The following is a 7481-nucleotide window of genomic DNA, read 5'->3' on the forward strand; positions in this document are numbered from 1 at the left end:
GTCAGGATAGGGAAATCCGCGGGGGATTTAAATATCCCCCGCGGATTTAAATAAACACGTCCGCCACTTTTTTTCCGGCTTTTCCCCAAGCCGGAAAAAAAGCGGCGGACGTGTTTATTTAAATCTGCGGGGGATATTTAAATCCCCCGCGGATTTCCCTATCCTGACTTACCTGATTTGCATGGCTTTTCCGGAATTTGTGGCCAGTGTAGACGTAGCCCAATGGTTAACAGTTATTTAGTTCCACCCAGATGCTCCTTATCTCAAGGTCCCTGCCAGAGTCAGCGTTCTATCCTTATCTCCGTATGGAGGCGAGAGGCAAAGGCAGCGTCTAATTACAGATCTCGCGTTGTCAGGCCACAGACTTAGCCTGACTTGCTCTCTTGTTAACAAGACCAAGATGGCTGCACACAAATTCCCTTATTCCCTTTTCCTGCCTCCACAATCCCCCCTTTTGTGCTTACAGCACAACTATCTTTCTAAACCTTTATTTTCATTAAACATTACATAATTAGTACAAACATAAAAGCTATTTCTATTACTACATCTTTTACAACAACAATCAAATATGAAACCTTTAATAAGCAAAAGCAATATCATCATTACTATCCCCAATATAATTCTATGATGGGGCTGTTTTATAATTTTAGTAACATAACACAACATATCATAATTAGTAACCAAATTAGGAAGGGCAGGTACATGCTAATGGTACCTGTCCATAAGCACAGAGTCCAGATCAGAGGGAGAAACCCAAACCACTCCCACAAGTTTCTCCTTTGCAATATACAATACTTCACTTCTTTCACCAAGGTCAGTTCTTAATGTCCTTTTGTAGTCAGAAATCTTTGGGCTTTGGCGGTGTCAGAGGAGCGGACTTTTCCTCTTTTTTTTCTTGAAACAGTCGTGGTTCAGCATGATGCAGGGGAGAGGTTACCAGCACATCACCCTGTAATATTTTGGTTCTTCTGGTGTCCAGCAGGTAGGAAAGCAGGACCAGAAGAGAGAGGCTTATCAGCAATCGGGGTAGGATCATTTCTAGATGGAGGGATCTTTTTGCAGTGAGAAGCATTGGCCAACAATCAGTTCTTGGCACTTCACAGTGGTGTTGGTGGCTAGCAAAACTTGGTAAAGGTCTTTCTAGAGCAGTCTTTCGTTGATGGACATAAGAGTCTCTATCCTCTGAGTTAAAAGCCAGCTGGCTTCTTTGGAACCAAGGTTATTTCCTAGGAATAAAGCAAACCGTAAAAACAATCCCGTGCGTTTTTTTGGTGCCAGCCTTATCAAAGTGAGGCCCTTTGGAATGTGGTTGCCAGGGGAACCAGGGTCACAGCAACTGCTGTAGCATGCTTCTCAGGCTAACCCAATGATTTGAGTTTGTCAGTTCTCAGCAAGATACCATGGACTGCCTCAGTTTACTCCCATAGTTCCTTTCTCTTGACTTTGGGGTTCTCTTTAACCTACCAAGTTAAATACAACAATTTAAGGGGTTTTAATTTACTTTGGAAGCGCCGGTACAGCATTATTATAAATGTTATAATCGAAACTTCCCACACATAATTTGGCAAACACTATACAAATCCATCCCCAAGATATTTCATTGCCTTACTGGCGCTGCCCATGATAATAGACTTGACCTCTACTGCCTGGTCGAGTGCTGCAGAGGTAGGTGTTTGGCATGGTCCACGGTGTTTCCCTATCTGTGTGTACCTCAGACGGCCAGCCCTGATATATCTTTGGGCATTGGCCACCAACTCCTTGATCTTCGCCTGCAGGGCCAGTAAACCCTCCTCTTGGTACTTACTTCCGCCGTGCCACTCAGGATCTCATGTTAGGTTACTTATCACTGCCGAAGTGCAATAGAGCCGCATTCCATTAACGATCAGGATCGACCGGTGAGGGGCTGTTATGCACACAAACGGATATGTAGAGGGGCAGGATGGAGTGATCTGTCTGGGTAGTCAAACACCAGTAGGTACCGTTCATTTGGACCAGCTCCATGTTTTTGTTTCTCTGAGACAACCACATCAAACCTAGGCAGATTCGTCATGATGTTAAATGGGCAGGTACATAAAATTTCCTTATCAAAGTAGGTGCAACAATGCTTGGGTACAGGGAGGCTCCCACACCTTCAGAATAAGCAATGCTCTCAACTCTATCTATATGCTCCTGCTTTGGTACAGGCAGGGAGGTTACCATTCTGATCTGATCTGAGTGAGGAATCCCCAGAGAGGCCAAAAACAAAAGGTTATACTATGCCCTGTCCAGGTGGGCCTTTGGGTCCTCATGGATTCTCTACTTCCCCACTCCCATGGGTAGGCACGGGGGAGATGGGGACTCACCACCATAAGGGCGGTCAAAGCTATCATATTCTTCAATACTGGCCTTCTAATTCCTTTAATTTAGTTCCATTAATTAACAATCCAATTAGTCTCTGGTCCAAATATCTGGTTAGGTCTAGTGAAGTGGACACAGAGCTGGACAGATCCTTTAAACTATTTAGGATCAATTGATTAGCTTGGCTGGTGTCTAGATCTTTACGGGCACTGGATATTACTGCATCTACCAGCCTGGATTCTCATACAATTTCTGGGCTATGACATAAGTGTTGCTGACAGAGTTTCCAGGCACAAACCAATCTGCGATGGTATCTGCTAAGCCCCGTCGTTGCCTAATCAGGCAATTGCCAATTTGATTAGCCAGTCTAGCACACAGCTAGTCTGTACCAGTGTGGAACATCACCAAGGTAAGGACCAGTGACAGTTGTCCTGGTTCTGGGACAGGGGTCTGTTCAGGGCATGATGCACAATTGGGAGGCTCTATTTTGTCCTCAAGGACCTGGTTAATAATACCCAAATGAGGGCAAGTTAGCAGTGGCCATTGTTTAACAAATGACAGTCATGCTTCAGGGGTTACCTTTGTCTGAGCTTTAAGTGGTAAGCCCCAGTGGGAGTCAGTAGGTCCAACTTCAGTGGCCTAATGTCAGTGGTTAGCTTCTTTCCCACAATATTCCATACAAACTTTAACTCAGAGGACTGTGTATTCTTTGTCCTCGTAGTGTTCATGTTGTTACAATAAACAAAATGATTCTGTGTGAATGAGGGGCGGCCCAAGGCCATGTATTCCTCATTGCTATTAGTGTGTATTTGTTCTATGTATGTGACTTGAAGGAGGTTACGTTGACTAGAGTCACTGTTTCTCATATAGGACCAAGCAGTTCACAGATGTTTAATTGTTAACCCATGCAATTCCATAATTCTTGAGGCCTTTTAAGGCATCAGGCACCAATGAGTAGCAGGGCAAGTAGCTGTTATTGCAATGGTGAGGTTACTAGTTTCTTCATTGTTGTGGGCATCTTTACTTAAATATGCTGATCTCTCACTTGCCCATGTTGTTACTTATAGATTTCTTATTCTCTCTGGCCAAACCACTTTTATGATTGGTGTGCAAATTTACAGAAGCTAAATATTTCATTTGTGTAGCCATTAAAGCAAAACCAATCCGGTGGGGGAGAGGGCTGGTACCCCACTTCCAGTCCTTCTGTTCACGTGATGCACTCCTTGCTTCCTTCCAGTTCCTTTTTTGTTCACCTCTGGAGACGTTGTTAACATTCTCCTAGCCTAAACAACTACTACACTATTATCCTTTCACTAAATTTTAAAGTTTCCAATTGACTAAGTTTAGAGTTGCCAATTGATTGGGCCCAATTATTAATTTTGTTGGTTTAAATTAATGCTTCTGCTTTACTCAAATTATCCTTTCATTAAAACAATATCCTACACACAACAATATTTGCAATACGTATTACAATTAAGACACACAAGACAAACTTGGACAGAACACAAACTTATTATGTCATGACACAGAACCATGTTTTGTTGTTGTTGTTTGTTGTTTTTCTTCAGCTGCACCAGCGCTTTCTGATGATCTGAAAGACAAGAAAACATTTCTACCCCGTCGGGGTGGTCCATTATAACTTAAAATACTGCCTAAGATCTGTTAGGGGAACCTGTTACAGCTAGTTCCTTACCATTTCCATGGGCGAGTGAGCTACAACTTTATGAGAACAAGGGCGCTTCATCAGTACTCGTGACCTTCCACTCCCTCGAATTACCTCAGAGTTGCTAGCCCTCCCCAACAGTGGCATGCCTCAGTTTCCCTCATACCACAGATCAGGCTTAATGTGTGAAGCTATAATGCTTTTCCTTAGCACAAGGTGTTGGCCAGCAAGCAAAAAGCTTTTCTTTTCCTTAAAAGAATCATACACAGTGTTACTTATTAAGACTATAGTAATAATAATATTGACATTAAATTTTGTTAAATGGGCGCTTATAAATATTTTGTTTGTATTTGGACAATTTACTTGAGGGGACAGGTGTTTTATATTCGTTTGAAATAGCCAGGCTGCCTGTATTCACATATAATGTTGAATTTGAAAGCAAGCCAAAAGCGTTATCAACTCAGCCTTGAACAGAGACACAGTGAAGTTTCAGGGCTTGGATTCTTAAAACAATTATTTGTTTTCTTAAAGAGTAAATTTAACCTTAAGGATTGAATGTATAGATTTCATTCTTTTATACAGTTAACCAGTTAAGTGTCAATAGAATTCCTTATTTTCCTTTTGCAGATTTAACAAAAGTGTCTGTAGCCAAATAGTTAAATTTGATTGTTTCTTTGCCTGGATTATTGAAAGAGGCTGCAAGAAACAAGGAGTCACTTTTTAAAGCAGGTTTCCCTTCATATATTACAACAATCGCTTATTTCCTTCTACACTCCCACAGAGTCCATTTTTCACCTTCACGTACCCTCAAATCACTTGCTTCGTCCTTCCAAAGAAAACGTTTCTCATTCCTATTAATTTAACTTTCCAATGACTGTATTCCTACTTTCCTTATTCCTTCCACTATGCCCATAGGGCTCCAAACCTTTTGCCTTCCCCTTTCACATGCTTTTTTTTTCTTATGATCTGTCCTGATTCCTGCTAAATGACCTTTTTTTCAATGACACAGGTTTGTCCAGTATTAATTTGGTAAGGAGGGTGGGCTTTCCCATTAGTCTCCACACCTCCTAATTCTTTTCAATAGGTAAATCCAAATGTGTATTATTGCAGTCAGCTATTACTAATTTTAAACTTCTCAGTATAGGGTTTTCATAACATCCATGCTGCAGCAGTTGATCTATGCTGCTGACTCTGGGGTGGATCACTTGACCATGCTCTGTAAGGAGATTTATGTTGCAGAATGTGTCTCCTTGTTAGGGCAGATTTAGCTTCTAGTGATTACATCTTCAAATTCAATTCCCACTAGTTGGCTTTTAGGGTGGCTTTTAGGTTATGTCCTCCCACGCCCTCAAGCCAATTATAACAGTTTGTGAGGGAAAGGTTTTAACTGTTTTTTTTTTCTGGATGGCTCCCACTTGTGTGTTGTGAAACATCCTTGGGTAGCCTGCGATTCCAGCCTGAGAGGCTGTAGTTATCTATTCGCTAACAAGGGCTTGAGAATCTCCTAAAGTTGCTTGGCAGCCCTTTCCTACTCCTGCGTTGTGTTCCGTGTATATGATTCCAACCAAAATGCCTAAGGCCAATATGGCTTGATGGTCGGCAGGCATTCCTTCCTTGAGAATTTGGAGGAACACTTCCCACAAGCTGTTAAGTCTATTCCAAAACTCCGTGTTTTGCTTTGGATGGGGCAGATTTGTTACTAGAGCCTGTTTTTCCAAAGGTAAGATCTGATCCCTTTTAATTATCTTCTGTGCCTCCTCTCTATCTTCAGTGATGTGTGGTAAGGGCCCATACAGGGCTGGGCATAGAGAGGAGTAGAGGGGGTAATGTTGGGCCAAATTCCCCCCTAAGCTTGGGAGAGGCTGTGCACTTGCGTGTAAGTTACATTTCTCACTGCAGGGCGGATTTTTGCTTTTCTGAGCTTCAATCTCATCCCTCAGGGCTTTAATTTCTTTCTCTGTCAATCTGTCAAATGCTTACAGGTCCTTGGACCATGATGCACGTACATGTAGTACGCAGGGGTGCCTTTCAGCAGTCTGGGGGGGTATGCTTAGACTGATCCCCATCCATTTTAGTCATTCAGGGGAGTATCCTGTCCACTTCCCGTCCGTTCAGTGGCTTATAGGAAACTAAATCTACACACTCCAAAGAAGGGGTCTGCTGGGTCTAGAGTGTCAGACCTTATCAGCAGCTCATGAAATAAGGGGAGTCGTCACTCCCTCACATATCCGCTCGGTCTCGAGGTTCGGCTGACCCCCCTTGCATTCAGAACTCCCTTGTGGGAGAGCCCTGGTGCGGCTGGAATCAGCTTACTTCTCAGAGACCTGGGCAGCGGCATTCACACTCCACTCATTACATTCACACTCAGCATGCTTTTCACACAGAAATGTTCCCACTTTTAGATGCATCTCTCTTTATGGACCTTGTCCATATTTGGGGCGGCAAACAACACTGTTCCCCCCCAGGGGCGGCAAACAACAAGTTTCCCCCCAGAACCACAGCAGTTCCTAGCACTGCATAAACCTAGGTGCCTTATGTCCGGACGCATTACAACCTTCTTCCCATACCCGGGGCGGCACCACCAATACCACAGCAGTTCCCAGCACTGCATAAACTTAGGTCTACTCAGGGGTAACAAAACAACCTCCCCGGAACCACTTTGCGTCTGACCTTGTTGCAGATTCAAGAAGTTCGGATGGCGTGAGCCCACAAGAAGCAGACGACCCTACAGGCAGTCCTCCTCCTCACCCCAGTAGAGATTTCAAAAGGTCTCTTACCTCTCATTTGGCGCCCTGGGGGTAAAGGGGTACGGTCCGCAGCCACTGTCTTCAATCGGGTGTTGCCATCTGAGTCACAGCACCAAATTGTGGAAGAAAACATTGTCCTCACTCTGCGTTTGTAAGCAACAAGTAGCCAGAGGCAGTTTTATTACGAGCTGCAGCAAGGGAAAAACTGGTTCGGACAGGGGGGAAGCCCCCCCCCCTCCGAGGCAGATCTTCGAATACAAGCAATTATGAAGCAGTTTCTATACTGTCTATTAGATATAATAACAATAGCAATTAGTCTCCTTCCCATTACAAACACCAATGGCTAAAAGTTATTTAGTTCCACCCAGATGCTCCTTATCTCAAGGTCCCTGCCAGAGTCAGCGTTCTACCCTTATCTCCGTATGGAGGCGAGAGGCGAAGGCAGCGTCTAATTACAGATCTCGCGTTGTCAGGCCATAGACTTAGCCTGACTTGCTCTCTTGTTAACAAGACCAAGATGGCTGCACACAAATTCCCTTATTCCCTTTTCCTGCCTTCACAGTAGTTACATTCCTGGACTGTCATTGCTCCTTAAAAGTGCTGTCGTATGGGGAAAACGGGAAAATTTTGTATTTTATTAATATCAGCAGAACTGACTTAAATGGGGCCTGCATGTTGTGTAGTCTTGCCTTAATCTTTGTATTCATGCCCGTCAGTGTCGAATAAGCTATTTC

The 7481-nt window shown here is 43.6% G+C and overlaps 1 long non-coding RNA gene across 1 annotated transcript; it reads right to left on the reverse strand.

Annotated features, from left to right (window-relative positions):
- Positions 1–1102: 1102 nt before the first annotated feature.
- On the reverse strand, positions 1103–7278 carry LOC142824453 (uncharacterized). The gene is made up of 2 exons (XR_012899330.1): positions 6778–7278; positions 1103–3928 (listed from the first exon to the last, which is right to left on the reverse strand). It is a non-coding gene; the product is annotated as an uncharacterized LOC142824453 (long non-coding RNA).
- Between the last annotated feature and the right edge of the window lie 203 nt (positions 7279–7481).

This window comes from Pelodiscus sinensis, unplaced genomic scaffold, assembly GCF_049634645.1.
Source record: "Pelodiscus sinensis isolate JC-2024 unplaced genomic scaffold, ASM4963464v1 ctg35, whole genome shotgun sequence".
Classification (NCBI taxonomy): domain Eukaryota; kingdom Metazoa; phylum Chordata; order Testudines; family Trionychidae; genus Pelodiscus; species Pelodiscus sinensis.